This window comes from Dysidea avara, chromosome 10 (assembly GCF_963678975.1).
Source record: "Dysidea avara chromosome 10, odDysAvar1.4, whole genome shotgun sequence".
In the NCBI taxonomy this organism is placed as follows: domain Eukaryota; kingdom Metazoa; phylum Porifera; class Demospongiae; order Dictyoceratida; family Dysideidae; genus Dysidea; species Dysidea avara.
The window spans coordinates 10,666,373-10,688,610 of NC_089281.1; the positions used below are offsets into that span (position 1 = coordinate 10,666,373).

Below are 22,238 nucleotides of genomic sequence, written 5' to 3' on the forward strand. Positions count from 1 at the left end.
AAGTTTTGGGCTTGGTTAAATTCTTCCAAGGGTAGACGTGCTCAAATACCGCCTATTACTGTTGCCGGAGTACAGCTAACTGAAACTGTGGCAAAGGCTAAAGAATTTAATCAGTATTTTCATTCTGTTTTTACCAAAGAAATGATACCAGCTTAAGGCAGTCACTTAGGTTTTCCAGGCCTCTCCTATCAACTGTTAGCTTTTCACCCCAAGAAGTGTTTGCTCAGTTAAGTTCGATTGACATCTCTAAGGCTTGTGGTCCTGATGCAATACCTGGATTCCGTAAGGGTTGTTCAACTTCCCATTTATTGTTACAGGTTGTGCATGATTGGGCAAACGCACTTAATTCTCGGAGCAGTTCTCATTGTTTACTGCAAAAGCATTTGACAGTGTACCTCATCAGCGTGTTTTGCTAATGTTTGGGGATTCATGGTGACCTATTAAAGTGGCTCAACTATTATCTTACTAATCATTTTCAACGCGTGATGATAAATGGACAGTTCTCTGAGTGGCTACCTGTGTTGTCTGGAGTCTCTCAAGGGTCTATTTTAGGACCTCTGCTATTTATACTGTATATTGATGATCTCCATGTTGTAGTTAAGTCATCCTCTTTGAAAGTATATCCTTTTTGATGTGTTGACGACTCCTGTTAATCATTTTAAGCTAAAACTGAAACGTTTTTCGTTTTTAAATTCTACTGTAACTTTCGTCTTATTGTTTGCGTGTGTGTTTGTTTTGTAGCTGTTTGTTTGGTATAGTTGTATGTTGTGTGTAATTTTTGTGGGGAAGCACCCTGTACAGGCTTATGCCTTTTGTGTGACCCCTGTCATTGACAAAAATTGATAAAAATAAATTTAAAAAATAAATTGATTGATAGCTAGGGCAACAGTTCCTTTGACATAGCTTTGTGCAGGGGTTAACTTTCTCTCACTTCACTTCTGGGAACTGATAATGGAAAATTTGAAATCTATTTACTAAATTTGAACTGTTTTAAATCATTCTTCCAACTCTCCATTTATACAAGCAGTCTATTGTAGATCTCTCTGCATGTTCTATTAGAGTATAATCTTTAGGCTATTAATGTTGTGTTTAAGCCATGCATGCATTTCTGCATCAATTCCACATGCAAAATGAGCAACATTATGTAGAAAATACAAAAGCACACCACACAACTATATATTTATTATTGCCATAATAGCAGTAGGTCTGTGGTATGCTCACAATCTTGTTCATCAAGTAATACAGTACCTCTTATTGTGTAACTACCATATACAAATAGTCATTGGTGGGAAAATTTCTTTCTAATCCTACTATCAAAATCACTAGCGTTGTCACCATCATAAAACACTTCTTTTACAAACACATGAAAATATCATTAACTTAGGAGAGTTCACTACAAGTACAGTAATGCCTTCACTGGTCACTGATCTCACACACAACACTACATGTACCAGTCCACCATGAGCTGACAATGAACTCATAAAATTGTCTGAGATATTTGTATCTTGAGACTTAATAAATATCTATTGTAGATTTTGGTTAAGAAAAATAGATGAAAGTGAACGAGGAAGCTTAACAAGCTTATTATAATATTTCAAATACCTGAGATCTCCACAACTAGCTATAAGATGGTCCACACCAACATGTAGAGGATGATGACCAACAGTTAACACACAATGGTGAAGTGAAGGAAATTGGGATAACAATGGCACAATATCACCAACAGCACTTACCACAACTTTGAACAGCATTGCAGTGCTTTTAATCCAGAATGTAACAACATACACCAATCAATTGTTAAGTGAGTCAACTTCATGTCACTCAGTATTTCCCACAATTGAAAATGGTTCTCCACCTCTGTAACTGGTATGTCCATCAAGTTTAGTCCTTGTAGGCTGTGACAGTGACTAGCAATAGTACATAGGCCTTAGCTTGTAAGTTAACTATTAGATCTTAAATCAAGTCTACGTAAGTTAGGACACAAAACAGCTAATCGTTGCATGTGTGGATAAATGTGATGCATCAAAGTCAGTCATAAAATCAAGACTGGTAATACAATAATTCAACTGATCTGTCTTCATGATGCTATTCATTGTCTGCAGTTTTGCCCTGCATATTCTTGTCTTACCACCACAACTACAATCTGTCAGTAGTAACACTTTCTTTAGCCCTACTGATTCAAAGTTGTTGCAGCTCACTTATGGAAGACTAGAAGTTTCACTAAACTCTAACTGAAAGATTGGTGCTATAGCAAAAAGGTTCATTGAAGTTTTTATACTTTTGTACAATTTGAAGTGACTGACATGGCTAGGAAATGATTTAGAGTTTGAATTGAGCCAGTTAAGTATCATGTTCTCATAAAAGAAAGGATATATATATTCCTTACTTTGGCCCCTTTTCTGTTACACCTTATCAGTCAGTCAGTAAGTCAAGTCACTAGGTCTAAGTCCTTGAAATTAGGTTAGGTAATCCTAAGGCTGCAGTACATGTTGCTGTCAGACCTTCAGTGCTGGTCACTGTAAAGTGCTAATAATAATAATAATAATATAGTCGTTTCGCATATCCCAAATCAAGAGTAAGGGTTTGCGATATGAAACCATTGGACATCCAATATTTAAACCATATATTAACAGATTCACTACATTGCGAACGAAAATAATGTCTGGCTATTCTCTTATCCAATCTGATTGTTAGTTCTTTAAGGTTTATACCTGCACACAGTGAATATAGAAGCTGCGTAATCCCACTGGATATCCAGCCTCTGTAGACAACCCAAGTGTTGTACAACTTGTTCTATTTGCTCAGGGTCCAACTTGCAATTGGTCGTTGGTATACTCAAGCTCAACATTGCTACAATGTTTGGTCATTTTCACAAGTGTTGCTGGTGTCACGTGATCAGGGAAAGAAGCTTGATAGCTACTCCACACACCCTCAATACACTATTAACACAACGTTCATCACCAGAGTGGTAATAAGGCCACACAAACTCACTCCACAGTGATGGTATTTCGCACACAGTTCATAGTCTGTTGGAGACACATCGTCGTACGTCCACACGTTCACGTGCTGTTAAAAATGACATGATATGAACTATTAACTCTGTTGGAAGAGCCTGCAGGTGCCTCATCAGCCTCCCCTAATAAAATAATTGCACACACTTAACATTATGTATGTTCAAAACTTAAAAAAGAGGATGAATAATAAAGATATCATGCTGCACTCATTACAGGAATATTTTGATGGTGTACTCTCCCATACAGAAAGAGTGCATGCTGTAGTGTTAGGGGTGGCACTCCAATATACCCTGTACTCCCACCTTCATCCTCGGTCAATGTTGTCAAACTTGAAAAATAAGCCTTGATCCTTGACTTACATTAAAATCCATGCTCAACTCTTGACCAAATTTTTGTACATTTTCGTAAAAAAAATTATAAGTTATGTTAAGTATTAATTGTGGCATTCACTTTACAATCAAACTTGTCTTTTGACCTACACTGTATTGCAAATTTCTTGCTTGACTTTTGACTTTCGTTTTGACCGAGGACGAAGATCAGAGTACAGGATATATTGGAGTGCCACCACCTTGTAATGCTTGGTGTCTGCTAAAAAATCTGCAGGTTTTTGTAGTACGCGTTTTTTACCCAATGTATTTCAATGAGGTATTTCTCAAAAACAGAATTAGCTATGCAAACTAGTTGGGATTTTGTTCAGCGGGTCACATATATAGAAACTGTGCTAAGCCTGTAGTAAACTTCCACAAAGGTAAGCTTTGCACTGAGGCTGCTTGAAATACAGGAGTCATGACTCTCTACAGCTTTTTATTGCTTCCAAATAAATACACTTCAGACTGTAATACAACATAGCTTAAGGAGAGAAAACTGTCACTCTATGGTCGTCAAAATGCATGAGTACGATATAATTACCTTAACAGAAGAGTGAGTGACTGTAACAAAGCTATTTGATACAAGTACACAAAAAAATTGGAATTTTATTCAACTAGAGTAGGGACCATAACACATCGATAAAAGTACTGATCAGTAGTAATGACTTGTGGCTAGCTATTCAGCTAGGGCTGGTGTCAAAGGCTCTGGCATGTAGGTAATTTGTTTATGGCTTGTGGTGACCACGAGCAAATCCTAGACAAACAGTGATGGTTGAAGCACAAGCCCACCTGTCTGATTGGTAGCTTTGACTTGTGGCATGTGTACTGTGTAGCTTTGCAAGCACAAATTTTGTTGAATTATGCACATTCAAGTGTATAAATTGTAGAACTCTAGAGTAATAAATTATGGTAGTTGTCCGACTATCAAGCACTGAGTAGCTATGTAGACCCGGTACTATTAGAAAATGGTACGCATTTGATTTTTGGAGCATGATGCTTTAAAATCCACTAGGAGATCTGCTAGCAGGTTCCCTGCAGTGGGTGGCCAGTCAAAGTTCAGCTTGCTACCATAGTTGCAGCCTTAACACCTTGTAATGTGATAGATAATGCATGGAAAACGTCCTTTTAGCTATTACTTGGTGTTTATCTATGCATGATTGCAGTATAGCGGAATGCCTATTTGCAATTGATTGATTGCATCATTCAGTACTGCTGCTATGCACTTTCCAAATGCTTACAAACTTATTAGACAGGATCAGAAAAATAAAATTTAAGAAGGATGTGTATAAATACAAGAAAACCTGTAACTTGAAAGCCAATACCGAAGCTTCGAATGTTCAAACATTTTATTAGCGAATGTTTGAAGGTAAATTTCAATATTCGTCCCAGCTCTATTATAGAGTGTATTCCTTGGGCGTAATGTATTTCACAGACTGGACTCATGAACTGGACTCACGGACTGAGCTGGAAACAGCTTTTAAACAATAATCCAGGAATTATCCATCTCTTGCAGCACTGAAGACACTACTATCGAGCTACAACTGCTGGTACTGCTCTTCCTTACAAGTCATGGCACTAGCGCATGTACTAATTAATTAGAATACACTTACCATACAAGGTCTCACACAGTGGGCATGAGTCTCACTCATCTGCATGCGATCTCATGCTCACATGCGCAAAACTGCTAATCTCACGCATTGCAGAGTGGCTATACTCTTCTCAACATTTGTCATCAATCACAAGCTCCAAGTTCAACTAATTGCGCTTATAACTGAATACAGTAATTATGCTTAAAGACGCTTACTTCTATTTTAAAACAATAAATAGCACTAAAAAGTAGCTACGTAGGCATTATACAGGCTAGCTTACAAGGATGGAGTGTGTGGCAGTACTACCATTCATTGTGTGATGGGTTCTATCTGAAGTTGACAGCTACTAATGAGACTGACATGAAGTGACCGCAGCTGAATTTGAGGGAAAATAAATGAAGCTAGTTTAGCTATCCACCTGCACTAATATAATAGATACATTAAGTTTATGCACTATGAGAAACTACCAGTTAATATGCATTACACCATTATATCCTGTAAATGACAATTACTCTATTAACTTGTATGTTGCTTTGTGCATGGTAAGTTTTGTACAGAGCCTTCCTAAGATAACAATGTTCTGTGGTACATTAATAAATTTACATCTGGTCATGCAGGGCAATCTCACTGCCAAGTGATTGTGAACCTAGGCATCTCTGCATGGCGTACCAGCAGTGATAAAGCGTGATAGAGGCTATTGTTGTAGCATAGATGTTTTCTTCTGTTGCTTTAGCACTAATGTTAGGGCTGTAGGTCAAGATGAACCAATAATTATTCTTAGCAGGTAGACCACCGTGTGGTCGAGGTGATGAGGCTATGCAAATAAACTGGCTCATCACTACAGCCCTGACACCAGTGCTAGCAACAAAGGAAAACATGTACGCTACAACAATAACCTCTATCACGCTTTATCACTGCTAGTACATGTGTATCGTAAGTATGTTTTAATTAATTAGTGCACATTCTAGTTCCACGACTTGTAAGGAAGAGCAGTACCAGCAGTTGTAACTCGATAGCGGTGTCCCCAGTGTTGCAAGAGATGGATAATACCTAGATTATTGGTTAAAAGCTGTCAGTCCATAAGTCCAGTCTGTGAGTCCAGTCTGTGAGTCCAGTCTATGAGTCCACTTCGCGAAATACATTATACCCCTGCTATTTGTGATTTAAGTGTCTTTAGCACACCTAGTAAAACAATTGTACACGTTTAATATTCAAATTTCAATAGACAGCTGTGCAAAAGAAAAAATATATTAAGCTGCACACATTACAAAGAATTTAATTGATTTCATCCAAGCAAATTACATTTTGTTGTGATGATGTAGTTGGTGGTACTAAAACAAACAATTATTAACATTATGTTCCAACAGCAAAATCAAGTTGTATGAAGATATACTAATGGACATTTAATCCTATTTCAGTCAGGGAGGTTGCATACACCTGAAGATATATACTAGTGGACATTTAATCTCTAATTCGGTTTGAAATGATTAAATGTCCATTAGTATACTTCAGGTACATGTAGGTGACTTCCCTTGTTTTCCTTGATCTTAATTTTTACTTGTACTTGTTTGTTTACTTTTTGTCACATTATTATAACTGGTAAACATGCATGTGTTGCATTAGGAGAATGGCGCACATTGTCTGAGTTTGTTTTTTTGTTTTTAGCTATGTTCAGCCCATTACACAGTGTTACAAACAAATTAAGAACACTACGAGAAAGACATCTGTAATCAATCCAGTCACAACAGAAAACTCGGACAAATTCTGTTACAAGTGTGTGGGGAAACAATCCTGCAGTACTACTGCAAATTGACAACTTGTGCTATCAGCAAAGATAATTGGGACATAAAGGCCGGAGGACACAGGTAAGTCCATGAAGCATTGCATTGTACAGGTGTATGTTCTGCGGTATATCAACAGGCTGAAGCAACGTCATATAGTGAAAAAAATCAAGCCCATAGTCTTAACCGATATCAACTTACACTTGTCTGAAGGCATCAATCAGTCAGGCAGTCGGTCAGTAGAAAATTTCACTGAATATTTTTTCTTGTGTTAATACTGCTAAGGTTCCATGCAGGTATTGTGAGGCTGGTTTTAGGGTGATATTTTTAGCCAGAAAAGTTCATGATCCTTTTGGTCTGTATGATTGCACACTTGTAAATTGTGTACAAAATCTCTCAGTCAGTAAGATGTAAAATTATTAAACTATAGTATGCACATACCTGTGGAGTCAGCTGGTGATAGTGGTTGATCTACAGTGGTGAAAACAAACTATATTACACACTTGTGAGAATTTTGCATTAGTATAAGATACAAAAGTAGCTTTAAAACAGACTGGCTAGGCTACATAGTAAATTGTGCTCTAACTTTCATTAAAATTTACTCTAAAATTTAACTCCTATGATGTCTACTCCATCTACAGTTATATTTGCTACAACAAGTGCCTGTGCAGTAGGGGAGTATACATAAGAAAATTTCCCCAGCCATTTCCGTGATACGAGTGGCCAAAAAATTTTTTTTTCAGTTTTTTCTTTTACTTCTTTTCGCACACTTTGCAAAATCTGCAATAAGATATAAATGCATACCCTGATCAAGCTAAAACTTGGCACACTTTAAGGGCTCATTACAACGGTACCATGTTTGGTGGGAACCCAATAAAGAATCACAGAGTTATGACTGGTTATTTGTGTAAAATAAGGTCAAACTTATGTCATGCCCACAGGGTAAACCCCTTGAAGGAATGAGCCCATGCACAGCCGTCTGTAAGTCTTTTCCTGTTTTGATGCTGCATTTGATGTCAGATGGACTAATACGATTCCATAAAGGAGATTTTCAAAGATGTTTCTTGGATGATTTTTAAAGGAGCCGCTGCCATTTTAAGCAGCACACGTTATTTTTGGGGGTCTTTCTGGCTTTTATCTTCAATCAGGTTAGTCTTCTTCCTTCTCCATGCAATGAAACCAAAAATTTTCCTATCACCACTTTCCTTGAGTGGCATATTTAGACACCGCAAACTTATTGAAGTGCTTATGCTAGGTAGATACCTGTAACTTCACGATAGGTTGAATGCCACGCATATTAATACAATCTTTGTTGATTAATAATGATCAAGCACTGAGATGGGCAGTTTCGTACAATGGCTGCTTCTAACCCCTACCTTCGTTGGGATCAGCGCCATCAAGAATTGTGGTATGAAAACATGTCCAACCCCAACACTTCACAACGGTGGCCATGCCCTTAATTACTGTGGGGCTAAAAACCACTACCCAGACAACCGCCCTCACTCGCCCTTTCGTGACAGCTCGCAACGCTCTAGACCACCAAATCGCAGAACATCCGGAGCTTCAATATGCGGTGAATTTAACAACGGGCAGTGCACCAGAAATGCATGCACTTTTCAACACATCTGCTTTACATGTAAGGGTCCCCATCCTCGCATCTCCTGTCCTGACAGGAGACCAGCCACCCAAAAACCAGTGAGGCCAACCTCAGGTCACGGCGACCGCTCATTTTTGAGTGTGACTAAGCCCCTTATAGACCATTGCTTACATTCAGGCAGCCAGGCGTTCAACCTTTACTCCATTTAGAGTACACCCATGCCTTTGGAAATGAAGCTTCAGAACACACCTCGTGCACTGAAGCTTTAGCACACCCACACACTAAACTTCTACAACACAACTTGTGCAGTAAAGGTTTAGACAACTTACTAACCGCTGCTAATACTAACCTTTTAGAACACACCTCGTGCACTAAAGGGCTAGAACACTCACACACTCCTGACACCACAACTTTGGAGCATACCCCTCAGAGCACTCTTGCACCACTGCTTTCCACACTGAAGCACCACACCCACCACTTAACGTATGCACTAACACTCCAAAGTTATTGCACTCGCATGCAAAGCACCTGCCATGGCAATTGCAGTATCTTATCAGTGCACGTCATCTTAACTCAAAGCCCTGCACACCAATCAACCTGCATGTTCTACAAAATGAACTAGTGCTTCACCCTGATCAAACCTTTGTGCGCACTTTAATTCACAACCTAGAGCATGGTTGTGACATTGGCTACACTGGACCACAATTTACACATTCCAGCAGCAACCTTCCCTCTTCACTCCAAAACCCTAGCATACTGGATGCCAACATCACTGAAGAATGCAACATGGGTCACATGCTGGGTCCATTCCAGACTCCACCACTTCCGAACTTCCACTGCTCAGGACTGGGCTTGGTCCCTAAGCATGATGGTGGCTGGCGTGCAATTTACTATTTGTCTGCCCCATATGGATCCAGCATCAATGACTCCATAAATCCAGAGGATTATGCACTTTCTTACTGCTCAGTTGATGATGCATTTGCAATCGTATCTGCCCTTGGTAAGGGTACTATAATGGCAAAAATAGACCTTACGAATGCATTACGTCTTGTTCCAGTAAGACCAGAAGACTGGAACCTTCTAGGTATCCAATGACAAGACCAATTCTATATTGACATCTGCCAGCCTTTTGGCCTTCGATCTGCACCTTTTCTATTTAATCAGTTAGCTGATGCCATCCACTGGTCCCTCCAGCACAACCATGGTGTACGCCATGTACTCCATTATCTAGATGATTTCTTCGCTGCTGGCTCTCCCGGTACAGAGGAATGCTCAGACAACCTGCAAGCAATGCTCTCCCTATGTAACAATATTAATGCTCCCGTCAAGACTTCTAAGATTGAAGGTCCATCAACCCGACTCATGTTCCTGGGGATTGTTATTGACACTGAGAACATGACAGCCAGTATCTCACCAGAGCGAAAAGCTGACCTTATCTTATCAATACAATCACTCATGAAGAAGGATAAATGCACAAAACATCAACTGCTGTCCTTAGTTGGAAAACTATCCTTTGCTTACAAGGTACGTAGTCCCAGCAGGCAGAATATTTCTACGCTGACTCATATACCTTAGCTGCAAAGTGTCACGCATGCACCACCACCTACGCTTAAGCACAACGCATGACTGGTGCCTAGCCTTCCTCCCCACTTGGAATGGCACATCATATATCCTGGAAAGCACTTGGTCCACCTCTCCGTCTATGTCTCTGTTTACAGATGCATCAGGTAGCCTTGGCTGGGGGGCCTATTGGTCTGGACATTGGATTCAGTCACACTGGTCAAGTGACCAAGTAGACAGAGGCATAGTCTGGAAGGAACTATTTGCTATAGCTTCTGCAGTGAACACCTGGGGCCACCATTGGCCTAGAAAGAAGGTCTTGGTTCATTGCAATAATCAGGCTGTAGTAGAGATTTGGAGAAAAGGCACCACTAACTGCCCTGAAGTCATGTCCCTTGTCCGGATGTTCTATTTTTGTGCAGCACAATATAACATACATGTAATTGTTACTCATATAGCTGGCACAGATAACTGCATTGCTGATGCTCTCTCTCGCTTTCAGGTCCACCGTTTCCACTAACTTGCTCCGAGAGCAGCCATCAACCCCAATACCATCCGTGCATGGCCGATCCAGTTCTTGAGGGATTGCTCAACCATTATCAATCCTTAGGGGTTGCTCCATCCACAAGGAGAACGTATCAAGCAGGAGTGAGAGCCCTTCAGCAATTCTGCAACTGATACACAGTTACAGCCTTTCCAGCCTCACCACTTTACCTTACGTTATTTTTGCTGTTACATGGCATGCCAGGTGTCATACAAAACTATCAAGGTATACCTTGCTGGCATACGCCTGGGTCACATAGAGAGAGGCTTTGAGGACCCCATGAAGGATGAGCTGCTCCACCTATTGTGCACTGGCATCAAACGATCACAAGGGGTATCGTCACACACTCGCCTACCAATAACCATCACTGTCTTTCAGACACTGAAGTCTCAACTTAGTCTGGATCCTTCATTCTCCCCCCTGGAGAAGCATCTGCTCTGGGCAGCCTTCATGCTAGCATTTTATGGGTTCCTGAGAGCTAGCTAATTTGTAACCCCAAATCTGACTTGGCGCCACATACAGCTTACTGGGGACAGATACACAGTGCTGATAGAGCAGTCTAAAACTGATCCTTTTAGACATAGCCATACCATTGCTATTCATGCTAGAGGTAAATCCACATGCCCCGTCAGAGCACTTCAACTTCATGTTTCAGCAATTCTACCACTCCAAGATGACTCACCAGTGTTCAAGGGTGGAAGATTTTCCCCATTAGACAGGCAGCACTTGACAAATACCATTCGCCACCTTTAGCTGAAAACTAAGTGCAGTCATCATCAATATTCCAGCCACAGCTTAAGAAGTGGTGCAGCAACCACTGCTGCTGCAGCAGGGATACCGGATTGGCTAATCAAGATATTAGGGAGATGGAGTAGCAATGCATACCAAGTATATATACACTCCTCTCCGCAATGATACATTCCATACCTGCACTCCTAGCTCACGCCAACATCTCTGATACAGACAAGGCGGCCATGGCACAATAATCTCTACTAACATGATATGTTGACTTATGGTACTCATGTGCTGCTTGATATGCTCATTGTATGTGTACTGCTCGATATGCTCATTGTATGTGTACTGCTCGATATGCACATTGTATGTGTGCTGCTTGATATGCTCATTGCAGGTGTACTGTTTGAGATGCTTATTGCATCTATGTTGCTCCCGTTGTATGGGGGTGTGTGTGTGTGTGTGTGCGTGCGCGTGTGCGTGCGTGCGTGCATGTGTGTACCTGCTACTGAATTTTGGGGAAATTGGGCGCAGTGAAGCTGCTTGGCCAGGTAGATTGACCATGATGCTCGTTATATAATAGCCACGGTCATGAGATGACAAGTGTAATGCAGAAACCGTGTACTAACTTGGACAGGCACTTCACTTAGCCATGTTCTGGGCTGCCCATTGTTTCCCAAATTATGCCAATCATGCACCCGGGTTTGGGTAAGCACGGCCAATATAGGCAATTTTGTAACCATTTGCCAAATCGCCAAATTTAATCCCACGCCAAAATTTCTGCCTATACAGTACATACAGTGTAGTCAACCTACAAGAGATATCATACAACAATTGGGGGGATTACACCAACATACGACTTTATAAATTAAATAGGTTATTATGGTAAAAGATATGATTTGTGCAAGTCATACACATACATGCACAATTACACAATTTTTTTTTGTGGAATTTTCAACTAGAGTAGGGACCATACCACATTGCTGAAACAAGCTGGAGTAGTGCATGATATTAAATCACAGTAAAACAACAAGAAGTATTATATCCCTACTGTGCTCAATATACCATAATGGAAATGCACAGTAGAGATATAGCACTTCTTACTGTGATTTAATATCATGCACTACTCCAGCTTGTTTCAGTACTTTATATCAATGTGCTATGGTCCCTACTCTAGTTGAAAATTCCATTTTTTTGTGTACTTGTTAGTTAATTTTTTTGTAAATAATGTTATTATGACTGGTGAACCCATGCATACTGTGAAAGAATTGGCCAGCTATGTTAATTATCATCTGAAAAGTGAAGCATCCATTATGCTTTGTTGTCAGCTATGTTCAACCTACTACACAGCAGTATGAATCAAGAACTGTTCGAAAAGCACCTCTGCAATCAAAGTAGCCACTATGAAAAATACGGATGATTTTCCGTTAAGAAGGGAAGCCATCACAAGCTAGCTACCACCAAATCAATACTCTTCGCTGTCAGCAAAGATGAATGGGACACAAAGAAGGACACTGGTAAGTCCATGAAGAATGCATTGTGCCAAAATGACATAGAACAGTGCAAGCATGTAGCCTTAGCCGTTATAGAGTTATGCTTGTCTGAAGGCATCAGTCAGTTACTCAGTCGGTCAGGGGCGTAGCCAAGGGTGGGCATGGGCAGGCATTTGCCCAACTATCACAGTTTCTTGCCCAACCATCACAAACCTTTTCCCAACCATCACAAGTAGCTTAAGATTCATGTGAGGATTCACAGTAGCACACACAACAACCACTGTAAATCGTAAACGTGTACCTCATTTGTTGAACCATGACTTCAAAGAAGGGATCGAGATAGATGGTGTATCACGTGATCCATCACGCGGAAAATCCCTTGGGAAGTCCCTATAATTACACTTCTTGTAGACGCACGTGCCATGCTCGAGCTCCTTGGCGTGGTTTAAATTCTAAATTTAAAATGGAGTCGAAGTGTGGTACACTATAGTCGTGGTACTGTATCTCTAAGTCACAGTGAGTGATAATCGTTGGTAGAATTCAGTGTGGATGGTGCTGGCAGCAAAAGATTTCGTTTCAGATAAGGAAAGTACCATATAGCCTAACTTACTGCTGATGAAAGAAAATGGGAAAACGTACTCTTCTAGATAACAATAATGGAATATGGAGCTGGAAATGGAGAAAAGGTAAAGTCATTATGAAGTGTCACATGCACAATTTGTGCAGATTAACCGAGTTGTGGTTTATACCAGATTCATGCAAAATGCACATTGGCTGCTATAAGTCTGGGAAGAAGCTTTATTGGCATGCTGATATTTGTGATAGGACTTATAGTTCATAAATCAGCTCCCCTGGCCTTCAATTGGGGCCATGTGGCATTTATTTGAAAAAGCAATACATATCGCTGTGGTGGTTGGTCTGTAAGCTATACTGCCAGTTGATTGTAGTAAATATGTGATGAACTGTTTACATTGTTGGTTCTTGTTGGTTCAGCAGTTTGATGTCACGTGATGCTCGGCTACGACGATCATTGGTGGATGCTTGCCCTACAAGTTTAATAGAATAGCATATAGCTAGTAAATGTTTGCATGCATGCAAGCAGCATTTGTTTTCCCTCTAGCATAGGAAGCTGTAGGCCTTGTGTGCATACACTTTTCATTTTTTTTGTTGATAATGTCTCACATAAAAGTGAGCGTGTTTCTTGTGTGTGTGTAGTTAAGTTCAAATATTGGCTGGCTACGCCCCTGCAGTCAGTTAATAGAAAATTCTGTTTAATATTTTTTTTATAAAATTTCGTAGCAACTTGTTGAAAGCGTTTCAGGTCGATCTGAAGACTTAGTTTTACCTAACCAATACTGCCTCATTGTCGTCAGGGAAAAATGAGGCTGGTTTTTGGGTGACGTTTTTTCATGGGCCGCACCCACTCCTTTGTGGTCCCTACTATATATGATAGCAGGAGCTTATGAGCCACCGAAGGAGCATGAAACTTACGTAGCCTGCTGGGTGCCATCAAAATCCAAATTCATTAGCGATTAGTTTCCATAAAAGGAAAGTAAAATCTCTACTGTATACTAATTGTGCGCGACACTCGTAGCAATTTATTCAAAAAACGTGACGTAATTTGGGTTGTGATGGAACCGAGTTTCATGCTCTTTCGCTGCCTTTGGCGGCTCATAAGCTCCTGATGATAGTCAACTGGTTTAGCTGTTGGAGTGCCACTGCTGGTTATGCTACAGTCAGCAGTTCATGGCTGGAATTACACGAGTTGGCTCTTTTGTATAACTACCTAAATGTATTTCAAAACCTAAACATTCAAATGTCTGACACCTTAATACAACCAATCAAAGTTTTCACTACTACACATTTCCTATAGGGAACCCATAAAAGTACATAGTCTTTTCCTTGATTTGCAATGAAGCACTAACCACACATTGACACCTTTGCTGTCATCACTAATCATCTGGTTGGCTGAAATGCTATTTTACTAGAGAAAAATCATATTTCCGCTTTTTCATTTTTAGCTTTTTATAGGACTCAGCTCAATGATGAAGACTGTATGTACTGTGTACATATGTACATAATATGTACATGTAAACTGTGCACAGTAGCTCAGTAAGACATGAACCCATTGTACATGAAGCCTCAAACATCCCAGCTCATTGTTGTACCTTCACAGCTGCTTGTAACATGACGTTCATTAGTAGAAACTGTCACTCTAATTGATATGGCACTCGTTTTCCAGTTAAACACCCATGGGTTGCCAATGCTACAGGCATGTAATTGTTATGTTTTGCATTGAGGATCTATTGAGACAAAAGCAAGGGATCTAAGTAGCCAATGAATTTCAAGTATTTTATCTCTAAAGCATAGTATTTTCTGCATCACATTGGAGTTGCATTATACCTGGCCATAATGGTCTAAATAAGGTAGACTTCAAACACAGGATTCTATGGAATTTATAAACACTCAGATCCTGTAGTAGTGCCCTCTCTTTTCTTGGGCACTGCAACACAGGACCTTTTGGGTTACTAAATTCTGTAGAGCCCTGTATCTTGAAGTCTAACTATCACATAGAACCTAATCCACTACCAGAAATAAAACTGCTCTCTTCTCCATCTCAGTAGCCTTTATAGCTAACAATTACAGAAGAATGATAAAGATACATGTGACCTGGCCCATTTGTGGAATCAATAGTCTAAGAGCATGACAACAAGGTTGCTACACATTATGACCACAAATGTCAGCAATTAATGTGCCATGTACATGTATTCTTCACTCAATAAATCCAGTCTGTTAAGGTATTAGGTTCACATGAAACAGTGATATGGTAAATGGGCAAGATGGCTGCCAGCTAACATTGCTTATGCTGTCTACCTATACTTCCTTAACCAAGACTCACCTTTGATGTTGTTCAAGTCACTTAGCACAAAACAATTTTACTTTGGCATCTCACCACAATTCAAATATTAATGATCACATGCAATCACATTCAATGGACTCCATTTAAAAGCCAGAGTAAAAAATATAACAAAGGTGTGACTAAAGTCTTGGTGCTGGATCAAACTAGGGACTGACAGAATATTTGGATTAAGAGGTCAATGCACAAACACTACAGCTTTGTATCAGCAGTTTTTACAGTGCTCTACTATCTTCAACAGATCATAGATGAAAGGGCAACACTTAGAAACTTATAAAATATGGGCTATTACTCAAAGATGATGCACATTTCTATTGACACAAAAACTGCTTTGATACATTCAGCAGCTGGTAAGAAAAGTGTGTGAACTCAAATGGAATGCAGACAGTCAGATGGATGGCTTTTCAGCTTCATTTATATAGATCTCACCACATGGTGGATAATATAGCAGACTATAGCTATTTTGCATATATTGTTCCATATAATGCCTATCATGAAGCAGTGGGTGGCCAAGTCCAATACACTACTAAGGTGATTAGAAAGCATTACTAATTATTTGTCGTTATAAGTACTGATTCATTTCACACCCGTTTTCATAATATTGTTTGCAGGTGGCAGTTGGCTAGTACTCCAAGTCTGGATGCATGGATGGAAAATCAAGAGCAAAGAGCCATTTTTCTAATGTTGGAAGTTGCTCCTATCTCTGATAACTCCTCACATAATTCAATCAACACAATACACTTGACCTGGTTTGAAAAATATGTGATATGGCCAGAGAGGATTATAACTAGTCTTCATTGATCTGACATTATGTCAGATCAAAGACAAAGTTGATCTGACATGATCTGACATTGTATGGCAATGCTTAGCAGCATGTGTAAGCATGCCAAATTGGGGCATACCCCTGAAAAAAAAGGATTATCAAATCTTGGATGTGAGTATTTTGACACCCAAAACTCCTTCAGAAGGTTACATTTGTTAAACCACATACATAATAAATCTGTGTTAACATGCTACCTTCATGACACATCACGGCACGTTACGGCATGCCCTACACAAACTACCCTTCCACCGCACTGAGCTCTAACACATTACTTCACATGATAACTACATAGAAACATCACATCACATACATGTACACACATACGTACATACAACTCTTTGGGGGAGGTAGGGCAACTGAGGTGAGGCGCATTTGCTTGAAAGGGAATCGTGTGTTATCACTGTCCCAGTTGTGCCACGCTTAATGCTAACATTGATGATGTAACTTACAAGACATTAATAACGCCCAACAGTACATACACCCAACAGTGCTTATGCCCAACAGTACTTACGCCCAACAGTACTTATGCCCAATTGTAACTTTACCCAATAGTGCCTATACCCAACAGTACTCACGGCCCACAGTACCTATACCCAACATTACATTACAACACTCTAGCATTACCAACATTAAGTGACAGCCCACATTACAAACATCTAGTCGGAACAAACATTACAAACATTAAGTCGCAACAAACATTACAACATTTAGTCGCAACAAACATTACGAACATTCAGTCGCAACAAACATTACAAACATTCAGTCGCAACAAACATTACGCACATTGCAACAAATAACCACATGTAATCGCAACACATAGCCACATTTAGTCGCAACAAATATCGCACATATAATCGCAACACATAAGCACATATAATCACAACATATAACCACATTTCTTCCGCAACAAACATAGGCACATTTAGTTGCAACAAACGTAACCAGTTTGAACATAGCATTTATTGTTATGTCGCATTAGTGATAACACACGCATCTTTGGACTGAATTACTTTTAACTAAGTCCAGCAATTTGCGCCCAATTTCCCCCAAAATAGTTGTTAACAGTGATATAAAACATAACACATGATGATGTATATTTTTGCAGAACTTGTGTCTATTTGTCATACTTAAATTAATGTTCCAGTACTATTAATGTACACATACAATATCAAAGCTCACAATGAATACAACATCATGAGTGACAAAATCCAATAATTCCATTGAGTGTAACTCTGATTTACCATACCATTCATTACTGTTGCATTATGACTATGTAATACTGCCACATGTGATGGTAATTAACCCTTAATGACATCAGAATCTATGAATGATGTAATGTATATAGTAGTAGTAGTATATAATCAATATGTATCTGTATATTATTATCACAGTGGTCGTGTTGAAACCATAAATGGTGTCTACCACTACTGGGACAAGCCATCAAGTTGTGCTGCTGCCCCCCTTTGAATAACTTCTTATGTACTGACCGTAAGATTTGATGACAAATATTATTCTACTTACCATGGCTATGGGATGTGCACAACCATAAATCTGTGACATGTTTTATGTGAATACAATGTATCCTCTGGTGATATTCTATGTACCCATATATTTTCAATGAAACTACATGATTAGCTTCAGCGGCCGTATCACTATGCACACAAACCCAAGTTATGCAGGGTAATGTGAACCTACACATGAATATGCATGATGGTAACAAGTGCTACAAATTAAATATGACGCATAACTCTAGTACATTTGTTAATGTATCCTGGTGACATGTTGGGATAATGCACAGAATGAAGAGTTTGAGTTGAATAAAATATCAGGGATCTTCGTGAAGTGTTCAAATGTAATAAGGATTATTAGTGATTATCAGGGTTCCAACCTTGTTAACTATGGAGCATATCTACTGCATAGTAATTAAGAACACATGCAGAGGGATCTATAAAATTGTTACTGCTGAAACCCACAGGTGCATACAGGTGAGGGCAATGAAAGGTTCTAGTTTGAATGCGTTCTGAGCAAGAGGATCGCCCAAAACAGATGGGTTCACAAACGCAGATTGTAAGTTGTGCGCTGTGTCCATGGAGTGTGGGGCAGTGGCGTAACCAGACTTGTACCGACACCAGGGCCCAGTGCAATAAGTTGAAATCGTATTCACAAGTGAAGCTATTTGAGTAGCTAAATTATCGAAGTGATAATTATTTCTAGAGGCGCTTATACCAATAACTTGGCAGTTTGAAGTGATTTCACAATAACGAAAGGTAATATAGCTGTTTTGCAGCCAAAAATGTGTGCAAGGTCTCGATCGATTATTCGGTAAAATAGTTTTTTTCTACTACTCTATTACTAATTCCGTGGGCATGACTTGATTGCTGACACCCGGGCCTGGGCCCGGGTTTAGTTACGCCATTGGTGTGGGGCTGTGTAACTGAAGTTACACCCCTGTCAAATGTTTGATAAGAACAGCTGTACAAAAGCCTTGTCACGGTGATTGCATAGTTCACACTCAAGAGTGAGTGGTACTGTAGTAGTGGGGTGCATGCACCCTACTTACGTATGCTGGGTAGGGGAATCCCCGCAAATAAGTTGGCGTGTTGGCAAGTTATTAGGTTGGTCAAATCACAGCAGATTTACACGAGTGATTGTGGTGGGAAGATAGGATGGACTGCTAGGGGGCAGGTTGGAAGTTTAAAGTTGCGTTGCACTAATAATTGGGTTGAATTATCGGTAAAAGCCGATATTAGCTAATTTTACAAGTAGCAGTATCAGTTACAAAGTGGAGATATTTCGTTGATTAACTAAAACCCACAATCAATCATTGATGACGGTAATGAACAGGTGAAAGTAAAGCTGTGAAATGCAGCATACAACACTTAACTGTTTATAACTATGTAGGCTTTTTTTTTTGTAAGTATGGCTGCCAGGCTATAGTAGGCTGTGGATATTTATTGGCACCCCACGTAATGAGTCAATCACTTTTCGCAAATGGTCTTGAATCCCACCAGAAACACTGTTTGATAAGCTGGCTTAGCTATTTTATAACCACTTGGCTTCTTTTCCATGAAGGGGTTAGTGGCAATACTTCAACAACATTGTAAAATCGTATGCACACTCAATTAACTACATTGATTACATTATCATTACATTTGCAATTTAATTTAGGTGATATCCTGCTCCCCTTCCTTCTTCTGAAGGACTGAACATCAGCATAACCTTTACAAGAATAGGCAAATATTGATATTGATAAAATTAATGTGAAAAATGTGTATCGGTGCAACAATAGTTTAAGGAGTATAATGCACTGGTAGCTGAACATTTCTAGCACTCGGGATAGTTTAGCTAGAAGAATGGTGGAGACATACATGTTCCAGGCCACCATCCATGAGGCAAAGGAGTTGATTTTTGGAGTGGGTGGGGATTGGGGTAAGTTGAAGCACATCACTCTGAGATGATATTTTCCGCATGAAAAACATTTGCATATATGCTGCTGAGTGGTGGGTGTGTCGGGTACAGAGGATATGGCATGGGCGAACGAGCTATTGAATTCTATGTACTACTCCACAAGGATTCCAGTGCGCAAATGTGCCGGTAGTGGAGCTATTAGTGGAGGAGGATGAGTAGTACCAAGAATGGCTAGTTCTTGGGTATGCAGTTGTAGCTGGTTGAGGCTACCCGAAGATGGCCAGAACAGCGGGACATGGCCTGAAGTGTAAGTTGTTGTTGATTGAGGAGCTTTGGTTGCTAGCTGTAGACTGCAGCTGAGGAAATATGTTCGGGTCGACTGCTGGTTGAGAGGTAGGAGTCACTGTTGTTCCAGAAGTAGGAAGCACGAGTTGTGCCAGGGAAGCCTGTGGACTGGAAATAGCAACGGTGACCTGTGACAGGTATTTGGGTGCAACAGGTTTGCAAGCTGTATTGTGACAAAAGTAGACGCAGTGACTCGTTGTTCATTGTAGCCGCGGCGTCACTGTGACTGGCGGTTGCGTTGGTATGTTGAGATGACACTGTGGGAGTCGCATAGGAAGCCTGACCAGTGACAGGTGGAGTTTCGTCAGCTTGTATGTGTTGTTACGTCAGCCTGCAGCTTCAAAGAGTTCCTCGGCATGACGCAGGTTTCTGGACTTCCGCTCCGCCAAGGGATCCAAGCTACGACAGCCAATCCGGCGGAGCGAAGGACCGCCCGAGAGCCAGGTCCAGCGCCTCGACAAGCCCCTCCGCACGATCAGTGGTTGTCTGAGCAACCCCTCACAGCAATATCGGGACGCGTTGCTGGTTAGGTGATAGCTAACGCTATCGCTATTGAAAACAAGCCCGCGTGAGCCGGTAAACCCACTATTTTACATTGCTATTTTACGTCACGCGGTCAGTTGATAGTTGAATAATGCAATAGCTATATTTAAATTAAGACAGTTATACACATGCAGTGTGACTTAGCTGGTTTTGTAGCGGAGCAGCTAGGAGGTTGCAAGCTGGTGGTGAGGGATTTCACTGGCGTAACTTAGCGATCCGAGTCAGTCAAGCAGCTTATGCATGACTTCTCTAGCAGCAGCAGCAGCAGCTCAGAATGACCGACGACGGTTTATCCTGTTAAACTTCTCTAGTTAGACCTCCAACTTCTCTAGTTCGACCTCTAATTGCTGAGAAACTAAAACCGGGCACCAAATGCACAGATGACACAATTAGACAATTGTGGCAGATACAACTCAATTCCACTACTATAAAGGAATGTGGAATTTAATTATGATATGCACTTATGCAACCAGATGACAGATGGTGCTAAAAGTTGATTTCTGCTCCTGACCCACCAGTCCAGGAAGCTAGCCTGTTAACTTTTGTTTGTTGCTGAGGCAACAAACTACATATAATAACATTATGATGATCTGATATGAAATTATCCAATGCGATGATTTGTGACATGTACTGTATCTATATCAGTTATGGTTTTAACTGCAGGACATTTAAAACTCCTTTAGAAACCACTAAAACAGTGTATGAGCATGTGGTAGAATGGTGCAGATTGTACTTCATTGAAGGGTGCAGGGTTCAATTCTCCAAATTTTTTCTTCAACTTTTTGAATCTTTTAGGTACACCTTTTTAAAAGCTGTTCGACTGCTCTATTAGAGTCACTGACTGTTCTATTAGAGTATATCAATTTTCTGCAGAAATCAGTCAGCCATCCTTGACCGGTTCAGTAGGTAATTGGGCAGTCTTCGAGCTAATTGGTCGGTAAATGTCCGATGGCCGACCATTATAATCCACTCTAGATATGGCCAAGTAACAGCTACAATGATATAATTATGCAATCACTTTGCGATAAGTCATCGCTGCAGCCATTTCTTGGTTGTCACCCTTTGATATAACACCCCGTCTCAAACTAACTTATGTATTCTGATAGCAGCGTTCTTTTGTCTGTTTTGAATTATACTATTTGTATGTTTTGTTATCTTTACTGGTTAAGAGGACAAAATCATCAAAAAGCATTATTTTTAAGTTGAATCATTTTGGTATAGCAAGCCTCAAAACTCCCTAGTTGGCTTTGGAGCATGCATTTTACTTGCTTGTTTCGTTTTTCTTTTAAAAGCTAGCTACAGAGTATGATTGTCTAATAACACAACTATTATACAGTATATAGACACTGTACCTCATAATCTACACTTGGAAAAGCAGTGGTTACTGAAACATGTAAAGAATACTTGTTGCCAAACTGTTCCAACTCCTCCCAGAGTGATGCAACAGGTATACCATAGTATTTTCTCCCAGACAAAAGAAAAGTAGCTTTCCAGAATTTTCAGTGAATGGCACACGTGGCACAT

The 22,238-nt window shown here is 40.1% G+C and overlaps 1 long non-coding RNA gene across 1 annotated transcript; it reads right to left on the minus strand.

The window, feature by feature from the left end:
- Nucleotides 1–2,670: 2,670 nt before the first annotated feature.
- LOC136237213 (uncharacterized) lies at nucleotides 2,671–22,207 on the minus strand. The gene is made up of 4 exons (XR_010692345.1): nucleotides 22,067–22,207; nucleotides 7,194–7,223; nucleotides 2,992–3,136; nucleotides 2,671–2,939 (listed from the first exon to the last, which is right to left on the minus strand). It is a non-coding gene; the product is annotated as an uncharacterized lncRNA (long non-coding RNA).
- Between the last annotated feature and the right edge of the window lie 31 nt (nucleotides 22,208–22,238).